Source organism: Protopterus annectens, chromosome 6.part0, assembly GCF_019279795.1.
Source record: "Protopterus annectens isolate FY-2018-M chromosome 6.part0, PAN1.0, whole genome shotgun sequence".
Lineage (NCBI taxonomy): Eukaryota > Metazoa > Chordata > Ceratodontiformes > Protopteridae > Protopterus > Protopterus annectens.
In genome coordinates, this window is record NC_056737.1 from 1,174,290,327 (window position 1) to 1,174,307,558 (window position 17,232).

General features: G+C 43.1%; 1 protein-coding gene across 2 annotated transcripts in view; it reads left to right on the forward strand.

The window, feature by feature from the left end:
- Nucleotides 1–17,232, forward strand: part of SLC4A3 (solute carrier family 4 member 3) — a 2,820,719-nt gene that overhangs the window by 2,195,263 nt on the left and 608,224 nt on the right. The gene's annotated exons all lie outside the window — the stretch shown is intronic.

A 17,232-nucleotide genomic window follows, 5' to 3' on the forward strand; every position in this document is an offset into this window, starting at 1 on the left:
AAACATTGCATCACATCCAACAACACATAACAAACAGTCACCAAAAACAAAAGGTTTAAAATTGAGTGAACCCAACAAAAATGTTTTAGTGATTGGTGACTCCATACTGAGATGCACTGATTCCCCATTAATTAGGCTGGACAAAAAGAGGGAAAAGATAAGTTGTCTTTTGGGTGCCAGGATCTCAGATGTCATGAGAACCCTTATGACCATTGCAAAAGACAACACTAACTACAACATGGTAAATGTACATGTGAGGGTGAACAACCTGAGGTGAAAAATTCTGACTGATGTGCAGAGTGATATATCGGAGTTATCCATGCATTGTGCAAGTGCGTTCAGGGCTCTGATACTGAGTATAATCCTTCCTTCTCCAAGAGTGATGTCCAGGTACAAAGAAAATGTGATTGACGTCATCAAATGGATGAGTAACTGGTGGCATTCCAAGGAGGATGCAACATGTCGGCATGGAACGAGATGCATGACAATCAACTGGTAGCATTCCAAGGAGGATGCAACATGTGTTGGCATGGAACGAGATGCGTGACAATCAACTGGTGGCATTTCAAGGAGGGTGTGACATGTGTCGGCATGGAACGAGATGCGTGACAATCAACTGGTGGCATTCCAAGGAGGATGCGACATGTCAGCATGGAACGAGATACGTGACAATCAACTGGTGGCATTCCAAGGAGGATGCGACATGTCGGCATGGAACGAGATGCGAGACAATCAACTGGTGGCATTCCAAGGAGAATGTGACATGTGTCGGCATGGAACGAGATGCGTGACAATCAGCTGGTGGCATTCCAAGGAGGATGCGACATGTCGGCATGGAACGAGATGCGTGACAATCAACTGGTGGCATTCCAAGGAGGATGTGACATGTGTCGGCATGGAACGAGATGTGTGACAATCAGCTGGTGGCATTCCAAGGAGGATACGACATGTGTCGGCATGGAATGAGATGCGTGACAATCAACTGGTGGCATTCCAAGGAGGATGCGACATGTCGGCATGGAACGAGATGCGTGACAATCAACTGGTGGCATTCCAAGGAGGATGCAACATGTTGGCATGGAACGAGATACGTGACAATCAACTGGTGGCATTCCAAGGAGGATGCGACATGTTGGCATGGAACGAGATGCGTGACAATCAACTGGTGGCATTCCAAGGAGGATGTGACATGTGTAGGCATGGAACAAGATGCGTGACAATCAGCTGGTGGCATTCCAAGGAGGATGCGACATGTCGGCATGGAACGAGATGCGTGACAATCAACTGGTGGCATTCCAAGGAGGATGTGACATGTGTCGGCATGGAACGAGATGCGTGACAATCAGCTGGTGGCATTCCAAGGAGGATGCGACATGTGTCGGCATGGAACGAGATGCATGACAATCAACTGGTGGCATTCCAAGGAGGATGTGACATGTGTCGGCATGGAACGAGATGTGTGACAATCAGCTGGTGGCATTCCAAGGAGGATGCGACATGTGTCAGCATGGAATGAGATGCGTGACAATCAACTGGTGGCATTCCAAGCAGGATGCGACATGTCAGCATGGAACGAGATGCGTGACAATCAACTGGTTGCATTCCAAGGAGGATGCAACATGTTGGCATGGAACGAGATACGTGACAATCAACTGGTGGCATTCCAAGGAGGATGCGACATGTTGGCATGGAACGAGATGCGTGACAATCAACTGGTGGCATTCCAAGGAGGATGTGACATGTGTAGGCATGGAACAAGATGCGTGACAATCAGCTGGTGGCATTCCAAGGAGGATGCGACATGTCGGCATGGAACGAGATGCGTGACAATCAGCTGGTGGCATTCCAAGGAGGATGCGACATGTGTCGGCATGGAATGAGATGCGTGACAATCAACTGGTGGCATTCCAAGCAGGATGCGACATGTCGTCATGGAATGAGATGCGTGACAATCAACTGGTGGCATTCCAAGGAGGATGCGACATGTTGGCATGGAACGAGATACATGACAATCAACTGGTGGCATTCCAAGGAGGATGCGACATGTTGGCATGGAACGTGATGCGAGACAATCAACTGGTGGCATTCCAAGGAGGATGTGACATGTCGGCATGGAACGAGATGTGTGACAATCAACTGGTGGCATTCCAAGGAGGATGCAACATGTGTTGGCATGGAACGAGATGCATGACAATCAGCTGGTGGCATTCCAAGGAGGATGCGACATGTGTCGGCATGGAAAGAGATGCATGACAATCAGCTGGTGGCATTCCAAGGAGGATGCAACATGTGTCGGCATGGAACGAGATGCGTGACAATCAGCTGGTGGCATTCCAAGGAGGATGCGACATGTCGGCATGGAACGAGATGCGTGACAATCAGCTGGTGGCATTCCAAGGAGGATGCGACATGTCGGCATGGAATGAGATGCATGACAATCAGCTGGTGGCATTCCAAGGAGGGTGCAGCATGTATCAATATGGAACGAGATGCGTGACAATCCTATTTGATTTTGTAAAGGATGGTCTACATTTCTTATTCAAAGGCTTCCACATACTTGTTAAGGCCCTTGGTACCCCATAGTACATTGTAGGCAGAGTCCAGCTAATTGGTATTGAAACATGGCCAATATACCAAAACTTCAACAAGACTGAAGTAAGGTGTCTTTGTTCGATGGTAAATGTGTCCTCAACAAGCTGCCTGCACTGAATTTGGTGTGATCACTGTACCTGGTTTACATGTCAAGAAAGTAGTCCCCATATACCTGGGTTTTGCACCTATCATCTCTTCACATCTGATTGCAGTTGTGGTGACGTATCCTTATTTATTAGAAACCATGTCAACTCTGTACAAATTTCCAGAACCTACGAATGTGACTTACTAAATTCCAAATCACAGCAAACAAAACACACTCTTATTACAATACACCTTACAAATCCCCTGAGGTTCTCATAAGGTTCCTAAAAGTACTTGAAGAACTCCCAATAAACAACAGCTCCTTTATTTTGGGAGACTTAACTATCCCTTAATTAATTGGAGTATGTACACCCCCAAATGCAGGATATAGGTTAAGAAGTTGCTGGATGTAATAAAAACCCTGTGGATGAGATTGTTAGCAGACCAAGTAGTGAGCAAAATATTCTTAACCTAGTATTCACGGAAATAGCTTTATTGTGCCCAAGTCCCCAGGTAACTTTTTCTATAGTTGAGTCAGATCACAAGCTAGTAAACTTGTCTGTCAGACTATTTAAACTCACTGAAAAAAATATATATCCCAGTTCAAAGACTCCAAATGCACAAATCTCATCAAATTCTACGTGAAATCTCAACATTCACTTATAACAGCATTGTCCCTGACATTGCATCAGGAGGTAGATTTGCAAGTGATTTTTATACCAGTCTTTATACTCAGCCAGATCCAAATATAATGAGAAATTTAAAAACATAGCACCCTGCCTGTCCACTGCAGTACATACAGTCTGCAATAAAAAAAATCAAAGTATATGGCAGATCAAAGGATATTCAAGTCAAGGAGAATATCAATAAAAGACTATTAAATCTACTAAAACAAGCCAGACAAGAAACAACACCCAGCACACCCAACAATGCACGCATTTTATGACCTAAATGCTGTGGGGGGGGGGGCAGTAAAGCAGTGTTGTTAGAATGTTATTGACATGCTATACCATGCCAAGGAAATGTTGTAGAAGCCCAAGAGGTAGCTATGGGAGGGAGATGCTGTGGAAGAGCAGGCTGACGGAGATGAAAGAGGTTCAGGTGTCCATGCAGGGGAACAGTGATTTTACAGTCATCCCTGGTGCACTGGATACTGGTTTGAGGATGGACCCTCCATATACACACACACACACACACACACACACACACACACACACACACACACACACACACACACACACACACACACACACACACACACACACACACACACACACACACACACACACACACACACACACACACACACACACACACACACACCTTTCAATGGATGATGTACCAAGATAGTACCATGCTCAGCAGATTTATAGGTTCATAGGAGGTTACTAGGCTGGCATCTTCAGAGCTTTTACAAGCCTAACCATGTTAATCCAAAGTATCCCCATTGTTCATAGGTTCATAGGTTCATACTAGGCTATCTGCCCTAGGGCATTTATAAGCCTAGCCAGAGTGTGTTTGGCTTTCGCCACCCATTTTAAATTAATTTTGCTATGCCCTTTTTCGAGGTTAGTATACTCTGCCTCTGTCTAACAGTGACACAGAAGTGATACCCGGGCTAAACCTACGATCTCCCATCCACTCATCAGGATTCCTCTTGAAGAGAGTCAATGAGGGACTCTGCCTAACCTGGACTGAGATTTTATTCCAGAGTGAAGGGAGCATCTGGGTTATGAATCTGTCCCTCCAGCATGTCCTATTTATTTCAGTGCTGAGGTTCAAGTCTCTCAAGTGCATAGCTCGATGGGATTTGGATTTTCTGAGGTGCAGCATGTCCATTAATTCCGCGTTGGACATGGCTTTATACGTCAGGCACAGATCGCCTCTGAGCAGGCAGTATGCCACTGAGTAGAGCTGGAGTTTCTTTAACCGGGCAGCATATGGCATCTGTTTGAGTCATTTGATCCTCTTGTTGAGGTACTTTTGGGGTCTTTCCAGTTGCTGCAGGTGTCTGGTAAGGTACATCCCAAAAGGGGCATTGTACTCAATTATGGGCCTGATGAGGGATGAGTAAAGGGGCACGATGACCTCCCCTGATCTAGATATGAATCCCTTCATGATTAGGTGGGCTATATAAAATGTTTTTCTAACCACTTTGGCCACATGGTTGTCAAATGAGAGATTGCTATAAACTTGGGTCCCCATGTCCCTAATTACTTCTTCTGTACTTAATGGATTACCACCTATGTGGTAATTTGTGGGCACTTTGTTTTTGCCAAAAGGGATGACTATACACTTTTTGGTGTTTAGCTTTAGGCCATGGCTCTGGCACCAGTTGTCTGTTTCTATGAGGCCCTTTTGGAGGATGCTTGTGTCGGCTGGAGAGTCGATTATGGCGCCCAGTTTGCAGTCATCTGCGAACTTGGTCAGCCACAGTCCTTCCATGTTGGCCTGTACCTCCGAGAAATATATAACAAACAAGAGAGGTCCCAGGACTGAGCATTGTAGGATGCCACTTGTAACTGGTTTGGAGTCTGACATGGCTCCAGCAATTCTAACCATGTGGGTTCTGTCCTTGAGCCAGTTTGCAACCCATCTAGTGACATAGGGGTTTATATTTAAGCTGGTGAGCTTATCTATAATGCCCGAGTGGGGTATTGTATCGAAGGCTTTTGCGAGGTCCAGGTAGGCTATGTGGACCATCTTCCCCTCGTCAATGGCCTTGGTGACTGCTTCAAAGAAATCAACCAGGTTTAAGAGGCAGGATCTGCCCTTAACAAAGCCGAACTGGGTAGGATCCAGTGTCTGTAGGTCCCCAATATCTTTATTCATGAGGTCCATGATGATCCTTTCCATAGCTTTGCAGACCAAGCTAGTCAGGCTTATGGGGCAATAGTTTCCAGGATCCGTTGAGTCACCACCTTTGTGGACAGGGACCATTGTTGCTGTACGCCACTCTTTGGGTACTTATCCTGTAGTAAGGCTGAGATTGAACAGTAGTTTTATGTTTGGGTTTAGCTCTTCTTGGAGTTCATGTAGGATGCAGCCTGGGACACCGTCTGGTCCCATTGATGTTGTGTTTTATGCTTTGGAGAGGGCAGCTCTTACCTGAGCATCTGAGATGTCAGGGGGGCAGCACTCTGCTGGGATAGATATTTGCCCTTTTGGTGGGGAGGGGGGGAGAAGTTTTTGCTGAACCTATCAGCTAGGATGTTGGCAATGTCTGTGGGTTCGGTGTATTTTTTGTCATTTTGGACTAATTCTGAGCATATCTGGGAATTCCCACCCAGGTTCCTAACATAACTAAAGAAAGCCTTGTGATTATCCTTAGTGTCCTGTGTAATTTTTCTCTCGAAGCTGGCCTTAGATGATTTTATGAGTCCCCGTAGTTTTTTGCTAATACTGATCAGAGATGCCTTCCCTTTTTCGGATTTTGCTCTATCATGTAGTAGCTTCCTCCTTCTATTGTATAGTTTGTTTATGGCTGGGGTCCACCAGACAAGACGTCTGCCTTTGGAGGATTGGGTCTTGGTTTTATTTGGGATTGCATGATCCATGCATTCCTGAAGGTGTTCATAGAATGCGTTTATAAAGAATTCTGCTGTCTGGGCCGTATTTTCCACAGGCCCGGGGGCTTTGAAGGATCCCACCTCAGTTTTGAGGAGTGTGAAATTTGCTTTAGAGAAGTTTTTCACTGTGGTTTTCAGGGCAGGGGGTGGAGTCGGGATGTGAATATCCAGTGAGATTAGTTTATGGTCTGATCTTACCAGTGGGGGATACACTTCTGGTCTGGAGCATAGAGTCCCCATGTTGGTGATGATCAGGTCCAGTATGTTTTCCCCTCTTGTGGGAGTGGCAACAAGTTGTTCCATCGCATTTGAGTTTATAAATTCTAGGAACCTTTGGGCTAGGGTGTTGGAGCTAGAGTAATGCTCCCAGTCTATGTTTGGGTAGTTGAAGTTACCCAATATAATGGTGTTTGGAGAGACATTCATATTTTCCAGTGTTCTCAGGAAGGCCAAGTGGGGTTCCTGGGTTTGGGAGGTTGGTCTGTAGCAGGCTATTAACTGGAAGGCAGTTTTACCCACTGTTAGTTGCACATGGATAGTCTCTAATGCTTCGTGCTGTGCCACCAACCTGGAGGTGTGGGTATCTTTGATGAATATTGATACTCCCCCTCCTTTTGTGGTTCGGTCCAAGTTTTGGGGCCAAAAAGCATGGTATGAGGTATAAACTGGTAGTGCTGGGGTGCTCTCGGGAGCCTTGAACCAGGTTTCTGTTACTGCACAGATATTTATGTTCTCCATGCTAAGGAGAGTTTCGAGTGTGTGTATCTTGAGGTTTAGACTTCTGGCGTTGAGTAGCATTACTCTTAGTTTCTTATCCCTTGTGATACCTATGGAGGTGGGTTTGTCTTTTGAGCCTATGTTGTGTTTGTTTAGTTGTAGGAACATCAGGTAGCCAGCCATGTCATGATGGCAACAGAGGTAGGTCGGGATTATATGGTATGTTTTGCATAGACACCCTTAGCATCCATGAATAGTACAGAGTTACAATGCTCTTGTTCACTTCTGTTTGTCTTTTCATTAATGTTCACAGGACACAGCAGTAGAAGCAGGAGAGGAACAACACCCAGATGTTGAAAGCCACGCAGCGGCTGCTTCTGCTGCTGATGAAATTGTTGATAATACAGCTGGTGGCACAGTGGCACTATCAGTATCCATCCGGGGAGGGCATCTGCATTACAGACTTAAGGTAAGGCCTTGCCAATAGATGAAACTGATCCCGCACATTCACCAGTGCTCCCCTGTAACTTCAGTAGCAGCAGTTAGAAGTCTCTATGTCCACTGTTAGAGGGATCTGCACTAGCTCCAGCCATCACTAGTGCTCCCCTGTAGCTTCAGGAGCAGCAGCAGCAGAACAGCTGTGGTACCGATGGGTCACATCTCACAGGGGTGACTGCAACATTTCATGTCACAGTTAGGTCCCGACACTAAAACAGCACTCAGGATCACTCAGCAGATGTGTTTCTGTATCAGGCATGCAAAGTATGCTGCAGCCCAAAACAAAATGGAGATAATGTTTGTGTTGTGTTACATTTGTGATGAACAGAAATCAAAGGACACTGTTCTCATTGGTCTTATGACATCTGTGGTGGCACATACTACTCTTTTCCCAATCTCTGGGTGTAGGATTACCACTGCTTCCTTTGCTAATCACACTGGCAGTGATATCCAAGGGTGAGTTACGGCACGTACCAGGATTAGCTGTGGGTGGTTGGCATCATGCTGTACACAGTCCTTATCTGTGTCTGTTACCCCTTGATGTGGTGGACCATGACAGTCAGCCTCTAGTGGCAGGAGACCTCAATGAGTGGACTCCATGTAGGCCACAGTCATGCAGTCACACATCACCCCTATCAGGGAGAATCCCAGATCTTAGTGGAACAAGCTTCAAGTTCATGGTATGCGCTGGGTATGCATCCATATTTGTCTGCCACATAGTCATTGTTAAATTTATTGCCACCATAATGGATATGCAGACTCATCTTAAAATTGCCAGCAGTAATAAACTTTAACCTCATTTGTAATTAGTTCCAGTATTTGAAAATCCTATCCCAGAATCAAGCAAGCATAGTGGTCAGAGGTCAGGCCATGCAGGAGGAAATTATTTAGCACAAAGAGTACCCATCAACTCAAGATCTCCATCTCTGCCTCCTGTGGTATACTATCCCCATTCAATGTGTGTTCTCCATCTCTTCCTCTTGTGATATGCTATCCCCTTTCAGTGTGTATTCTCCATCTCTGCTTCCTGCGGTATACTATCCCCATTCAGTGTGTGTCATCCATCTATGCCTCCTGTGATATGCTATCCCCATTCAGTGTGTGCCCACAGACATGTGTCATTTTGTCCTTAGCCACTTGTGCACATGATGATGACTCCCTACATTCTACTTGATGGATGTGGAAACATCTGATGTGCGGTGTGAGTAGCCCATGTAGTGACCAGCATAACCTGATATGTCACTGCATGCATCACGTTTGTTTTGTGTGACTCCTCACTGTCATGGTGTGTTAAATAAGGCCCTTGATATTTGATTAGATTTTACCACTTTGTCTGTGCTGCCACGTACTGCACCCATTATTATTGAGTGGGTGGTTGTAAGGCTACCAGTTGCTGTTGTTGCACCACACTTTCCTCAAACGATAATGTTGAAGATCCTTCCATATTACATTTGTGTGTGTGTGTGTGTGTGTGTGTGTGTGTGTGTGTGTGTGTGTGTGTGTGTGTGTGTGTGTGTGTGTGTGTGCCAGTATCTTGGACCTGCAAAGCATAATTCAAATTGTACAATAAGCTAATTCCAGCCTGAAATCTGTGTCATGGTCATGTTGGAGTCCCTCATCCATGTTGACATAGCAAATCTAAGCAGACTGAACACATGCTGTACAATATTTTGGGTTCTGGCATGGGCAATGTTATACTGGTGGTCGACCACACTCTGTAGTCCATATGGGTATCATAATCAACAAAGTATAACAATTTGGCAGGGGTTAATACATCTGAACACACTTTTGAATGTTGTCTTGTATATTAATGTTATTCACAGTGCCTGCATTTACAACTAGATGAGCCTGTGAAATTTTGTTACTCAGGAACAGGTGATACAGCTGAGGTGCACACTGTATATGTGAATCTTGTGAATTGTTTGAATGCTACACAGACATATTGGTTATGATCTCAAGCATATCCTATCCTCCATTGCAGCTCAAGGAATAGTAGCCATTCCATTTCCCAAACCTTTGTGCCTGTTGGTCAGTCTTTGTACTTTTATAATCAGACACATGTTGGTGCTCAGTTTCCTACAGTTATAGCTATGAATAGCAACACTGCAAAGCAGTGTAAGGAGGGAGCTGCACTCCTGAGTGTACAGTCATGTGGGTGAGATGTTAAACTGTGGCCCCATTTGACTGAGTTGGTGGTAGCTCAGGTGGATGTAAAAGATCCCATGACACTTATCGAAATGAGTAGAAGTCCTTTATGTACAAAATAACTTATTTACAAAATATTTACATATTTAAATATTTACATATATACAAATATATAAATATACAACTCTGTTTACACATATTTATAATTTCATTTAGAATCATGCTAAATTTTCATGTCTATTTGTTGCTTACTCCTTTTTCCATAACCACCATCTGATTTTACCCAATATTATTGCTAAAATCCATTTACTATTAAACGTAAGTTCATTTATTCTTTCAGTCCATGTAACCCATATAACATAAAACTACTTTTTATTTATTCTTTTAACATATTCTTTACTTCTGTTCTTATAATATTCATATTAATTTTATCTGCTTCTTTTATATCTTCAAAAAATCTTCTTTACATATTTTTCCCCATAACTTTTTTTACTCTTTTACATTTCAAAAACACAAGTTCTGTAGATGTTCATCGTGTTACACTGCTGCAGTCATTACACTTGGGTTATCCTGCCATCAGACGGTTCCCCAGTTGGCCTGAGTTCTGAAGTCTTGGTCCAGCATTGGTTGCTGTCGCCTCCTCCCTGACATCAGTGTGGCAGGGGTGTATAAGATGAAGCTGAATCCATTTTCTTCAGTCTTTCTTGCAGCTCGGTGCCCGAAGCAAAAGCAGTTTGCAAGTGCTGGCCGGCCGTCTCCTGAGATTTTCATTCCGAAAGCCCAGAACCAAAGTCTTCTACAAAGCTAAGTACCCCGTTGGGGAAACTTTTTCTTGCCTCAGGCCAATGTCAGTAAAAGTTAATAACTGCATTTCTTGTGGGAAGTAAATACCTCATAAGGATTTCCATTCTTATTGTATCTCATGCCTAGGCCCAGACCACGACGTCACTGGTTGTCGGTTTTGTACTAGGTTTAACAAACGCACTATTAAACATTGGTTTGACTTTGCCCGACATTATTTTGGTAGGAAATTCAATTATACCATGCCGTCGGAACTTCTGACGACCGGAATACATAAAAAGCGCAAAGACAAGGATAGGCATCCGAGGCCCAAAACTGACGATGAAGCCTCTTCTAGGTCAATCGCTGGTTCTCCAGTTTTCAGTGAGGTGCCTTCGCAGCCCCTGATGACCGCTTCTGTAGAACCACAGGCCACCTCTGACTCCCACGTGGAGATGGCTGGGCCTTTGGATGCACAAGTTATTTAGCCTACCGAAACTAACCCTTCAGAGGGATCCGGAGTAGCTGAGCTGCCCACAGCTTCAGAGGGTGTTTTCAGACCTACTCAGTTAAGCATTAAACCCTCTGCTAAGTCTAAACCAGCTTTAAAATCAAAGAAACAAATACAGCATTCTCCAGCACAGGCCTCCATGCCTAAGAAACAAATGCTCAAAATGACCGAAGACCTAATCACTCTGATCAGGGGGTCCCATCCCCCTCCTGATAAAAGGCCTAGACAGGATGCAGAATATGACTCATCCGACCAGGTGTCCATCTCTCCAGATTCATCCTCAGATCTAGGATACTCTTTACCCCCTTATGAGGATTCTGATGCTGAGGAGTCAATTCCATCAGCCTCTCCACCTGAGGACTACTCCTTTGGGGAAACGTTGCACACCATGAGGAAGCATTTCCATTGGGAAGGCCAGGATTACTCAGAATCCAAGAAAAGGCTCAGAGACTTCCTTTTATTACCTCAACACAGACCCCTTGCTATTCTGCCAGTGTTAGATATTGTGGATGATGTGTATACTGAATCCAGCCTAAATCCTGATTCCTTACCTCCAGCCCCAGTTAAACCTGACAGATACTACAGAGTCCCTGACTCACACAAATTTCTGTACAAAAGCCCTGTTGCTGACCCTGAAACTATTTCTCAGGGACCCAAAGGGGTTAAGGCCTCATCAGCCAAGAATCCAGTTCCCACAAAGATTCCAGAGCATTAGACAGATGGGGAAAGAAAGTATACACGTCTGCAACTTTAGCAATGAGAGCCTTAAATTGCCAGTTTCACATGCTAAAATATCAGCAATTTCTACTGTCTCAGTTGAAACAAAAAATGCTACCAGATACAGACACTCTTTTAAAGAAATGCAGGATTTATTGCATGCAGCAGAACAGATGGGAAAACATACTTTGCAATGTGGTTTTGATTCTTTAGAGGCCTCCTGTAGAGCAGCCATTACAGGCTCTGTCATTATAAGACATGCTTGGTTAAAAGAGCATATGTTACCATATCATGTTAAAGCAAAATTATTGGATGCACCTTTGCAGCAGGATGTGTTATTTGGAGTTAAGGCAGAAGAGGTATTAAAGAAAATGGAGGATAAGGCAAAATCTATGCAAACGGTGAAGGATTTCTTACAGGTTCAGCTTCCTAGATTTAGCAGAAATTGGCCAACTAAGAATTGGTCCTTTCCAGTTACAGACAGACCTCAAAGGGGCAGATACAGACGTCCAAGAGGTAGAGGTCAACCACAAGGTCCTTACAGGCCTCGACAATGGGTTGCATCAGGACAGAAAGATGGGGAAGACAGGCCCCAACCATATAAAAAGCAGCCCCAATGACTTCCCACTACAGCTGAAAAACAACTCTCTTTCTTAGCAGCCCCCCGGGGAGGAAAACTGTCACTTTTCTATCACAATTGGCATATGATCACCAAAGACAAATGGGTTCTCAACATTGTATCTCAAGGTTACAGGTTCCACTTTCATACTCTGCCAAGGTTAAAAGGAATGCCAAATCTGCCACAAAATCAATGGGCAGAGGTTCAAAAACAAATTGCAGCACTCATGGATATGGAAGCTATTCAAAAGGTACCACCACAGGAGCAAGGACAAGGTTTTTACTCAAGACTTTTTCTGGTTCCCAGGAAGGACAAAGCCTGGAGGCCCATTCTGGATCTTTCTTCTCTAAACACTTACCTGGATGTTCCGAAACTCAAAATGTTGACACTACAGCAGCTTCTTCCCATGCTGGGCAAGAAAGCTTGGCTCATGACATTGGACCTCAAGGAGGCATACCTGCATTTCCCTGTCAGACAAAACTGCAGAAGATAGCTCAGGTTCATAGCTGGTTCAATGCATTATCAATTCTCTGCACTGCCCTTTGGCTTATCTACTGTGCCCAGGGTCTTCACAAAGTGCCTGGCAACAGTGATTGCATTTTGCAGACAGAAAGGAATTCAAATTTATCCGTACCTGGACGACTGCCTGATTCAAGCAGAGAGCAAGGACATTCTTCTAAAGCATCTGGCATTTGTAAAAAAGTTATTAAGTTGCCTGGGGTACACAGTAAATGAAAATAAATCAAAACTAGTGCCCTCACAAGAGATAATATTCCTGTGTGCCAGATTGAACACAATGGCCCAGATGGCTTATCTCATGCCAGACAAGCAAGGGCAACTGACTCAGTACTTTCAATTGATGGCAACAAAGACTCAACTCCCTGCAAGAAAAATTCTGCAGGCCTTGGGTTACATGGCATCTTGCATACTACTAATTCCATATGCCAGACTGCATATGAGGAAACTACAATGGTACCTAAAGAGTGTATGGTCTCAACACTGTCAAAGTTTGGAAACAGTTGTACCACTAATTCCTTGCCTTCAACAGGTGTTTCAATGGTGGGCTCAAGCTTGTCACCTCAACAAGAGACAGCCTTTTACTCAACCCACAGCCAGGCAAACACTGACAACAGATGCATCAGACTATGCCTGGGGAGCACACATGGCAGGCAATTGTATTCAGGGCAAGTGGCCCGCAGAACAAAGGCATCTTCACATCAATCAAAAAGAGATGCTAGCAGTACAAAATGCCCTTATAGCTTTCAAGGACCTGCTGCATCCAGGACAGCTATTACTAAAAACGGACACCACCGTTATGTGGTACATAAACAAACAAGGGGGCACGCACTCCTACCCCCTCTGCAGACATGCCATGACCTTGTGGAACACAGATCTAAACTATCAAGTTCATCTGCAAGCACAATTCCTGCCAGGAGAGAAAAACACACTGGCAGATGACCTATGCAGAAACATCATGGATCCCCACAAATGGGAATTGAATCCACAAATATTCAGAATGATAACACAGAAATGGTGGAGCCTGGACATAGATCTGTTTGCATCTCCAATGAACTGCCAGCTACAGACATTCTGCACAAGGAGTTACCATCCACAAGCATGGAAAGTGGATGCCCTCTCATTCAGCTGGAAAAACCTACAAGTATATGCTTTCCCACCACTACCTCTCCTGCCAAAGGTACTCATAAAAGCCAGGCAAGAAGAGACAAAGATGATCCTGATTGCACCAGACTGGCCACACCAGCACTGGTACCCAATCTTAAAGAACTTAGCACAAGGACCACCCTGGATTTTGCCTCAAATCCCACATCTGCTGACTCAGCACAACAATCAGCTACTACACAGCCAGCTAAAGACCTTAAACCTAGCTGCATGGAAGATTCATTAGTCAAGCAGTTGATGCCACTCTCCAAAGCTGTTATGGATGTCATTCTGGAGGCCAGAAGGCCTAGTACCAGGAAAGCCTATTCGGATAAATGGAAGAGATTCTGTGCCTGGAACCAAGCACACAGCCTTGACCCTCATGTTCCAAACATTCCCCAGATACTACAATATTTAACTGAGATGCTGGACAAAGGCCTCTCCTTCTCATCCATCAAGATCCACGCCTCTGCCATCTCTGCTCTTTACAACATGGATCCACCAATTTTCTCTAATCCTTTACTAAGACAGTACCTCAGAGGGACTAAAAACATAAGACCACCCAGTAGAGCACCTACTCCAGCTTGGGACCTCAACTTTGTTTTGGAAAAATTGACTTTACCTCCTTTTGAGCCAGCTAACACAGCAAAATTAAAATATATCTCTTGGAAAACTGCTCTGCTCCTGGCAATAACATCAGCACGAAGAGTTTCAGAATTACAGGCACTAATGGCAGTGGAACCTTTCCTCATTTTCCACCAGGACAGGGTGTCTTTAAGAACTAACCCTACGTTTATGCCAAAGGTGGTATCCAGTGTGGCTCTAAACCAAACTATTCATTTGCCAACTTTTTATCCAAAACCACAGAATAAAGGGGAGAGACTACTGCATTCCCTGGACATTCACAGGCAGTTACACTTCTACTTGGACAAAACCAAAGCTTTCAGGAAATTTGAGCAACTATTGGTAGCATATGCTCCAGGAGCACAGGGAAAAGCCATTTCAAAACAGACTATTTCAAAATGGATAGGACATTGTATACATTTTTGCTATACACACCATGGGAAACCTGTACCTAGCAGCATTAGGTCCCACTCCACTAGGGCAACAGCCACTTCAACTGCCTACCTCAGAGGAGTACCTACCAAGGATATTTTGGAAGCAGCAACTTGGAGTTCTGTACATACCTTCACCAAGCATTACCATCTTGCCTCTATACTGTAAGTCCAGAGCTGGCTTTGCCACTGCAGTGCTGCAGGGCCTTATAGCCACCCCTAATGCCTTATAGAACCAGCTACCCTACCTCAGCTTTGGGATTCTACCCAAGTGTAATGACTACAGCAGTGTAACACGATGAACATAGTACAGTTTTGTACCTACCATAAATGTAGATGTTCGAGTGTAAACACTGCTGCAGTCCAGGTTACCCTCCCTCCTTCCCCTCTTACTTGCTGGTACGTACCTGTGTCTTCTACCCTTTACTACCTATGGGGAGTATTTGCTGGTAGCTGAAAGTTGTTATTTGCTTTTCTTATGTACGTTTTATTAGCAATTTGAATTGCCTACCTCTTTGGGGGCACCTGACATCTGGGGCAAGAAAAACTGAAGAAAATGGTGTCAGCTGCATCTTATAGACCCTTGCCACACTGACGTCAGGGAGGAGGTGACAGCAACCGACGCCAGACCAAGGCTTTGGAACTCAGGCTGACTGGGGAACCACCTGACGGCAGGATAACCCAAGTGTAATGACTGCAGCAGTGTATACACTCGAACATCTAGATTTATGGTAGGTACAAAACTGTACTTTTCTTCTTCTTGACAATGTAAATATATTCTATAATTTTTCTTGTTGTGGCATATTTCCTTTTAATTTTTCTATTAGCAGTTTCCACAAAAAATCTTGACATTCTACATTCTGATTACACCATTTGCTTCTTATTTTTATAGCTTTAATTTTTTTATCTGTTACATTTTTTCCATGATTTGACATATTATCTTTACATTCTTATACATACATTTCTGTCTTTTTCTATATCATCAATTTTTATTTCCACAAAATCCTTTTTCTTTTTAAGATTTTATTTCTTCATTCATACAATCCTTTTCTCTTTTAATCATTTTTAGCATACAGCCAAATTTATCATACTTATATTTATATAGTTTTACTACTAATCTGTCATCTTTTTCATTTATCCACTATAGCACTTTGTGCAAATTTAATGAAACAGTGTATACTACTGGGCTGATTAACAATAAACCTCATTCTTGTTTACATACAAATTCCTCTTTTCACTGGGTTTAATCTACAACCCCACATAAGTGAAAAAAAATCTACATTAATTCATTTCAGATACTGTTGTCCACATAAATACACTTGCTATGTATGCTATTTCCCATTAGTACTGAATTTGTCAAATAAGCCTTTTTCTGAATGATAATTTATATGCTCTCCAGAAGAGACATGTTTGTTTTATTTCTTCTATTTTCCCCAATGGATTTTGTTTACATCTTTATTCCTACATTATGTACCAAGTACAGAAATTTAATTAATTGTAAAATATATACCTGATATTTATTAGATCACCAAAACCTTTACTTTTGTCAATTTAAAGCCATCCCTATCATCTCTAAACTCTCATTTGTGCAAATGAATACTTCTTTTTTCCAAATTTTGGTTTTTTTTACAATCATTATAATATCATCTGCATATGTTAGCTTACATGGAATTCTTAACCCTTCAGGTGTTATATACCCTGCATCCTTCATTTTGTGATTTATTTCGCAAACTATCACATTCATAACTAATGCAAAGTGTATACACCTCATTAGACATCCCTGCCTTATACCATTCTTCATATGTACTTCTTGGCTTAACCAGCCATTTACAAGTATTTTTACTTTATTATTACTACTATATGTTGACATGCATAATTTCCTAACTTTCTCACGTATGTTATATTCTTTTATTATTATCCATACAATTTTTGTCCTGTTGTGTCAAATGCCTTATTAAGGATGCCTGTCATTATTTTCTCTAATTCTTTTCTGTTCATAATATCATGCACAGTTTCTCTACCATTAATAATTCTTGACAGCCCGTCCCCTTTATACTGTAATTGTTATTTTAATAATTCTTGACAGCCCGTCCCCTTTATACTGTAATTGTTATTTTAATAATTCTTGACAGCCCGTCCCCTTTATACTGTAATTGTTATTTTAATAATTCTTGACAGCCCGTCCCCTTTATACTGTAATTGTTATTTTAATAATTCTTGACAGCCCGTCCCCTTTATACTGTAATTGTTATTTCCATAATATTTCCCACTTTAGTTCAAATCTCT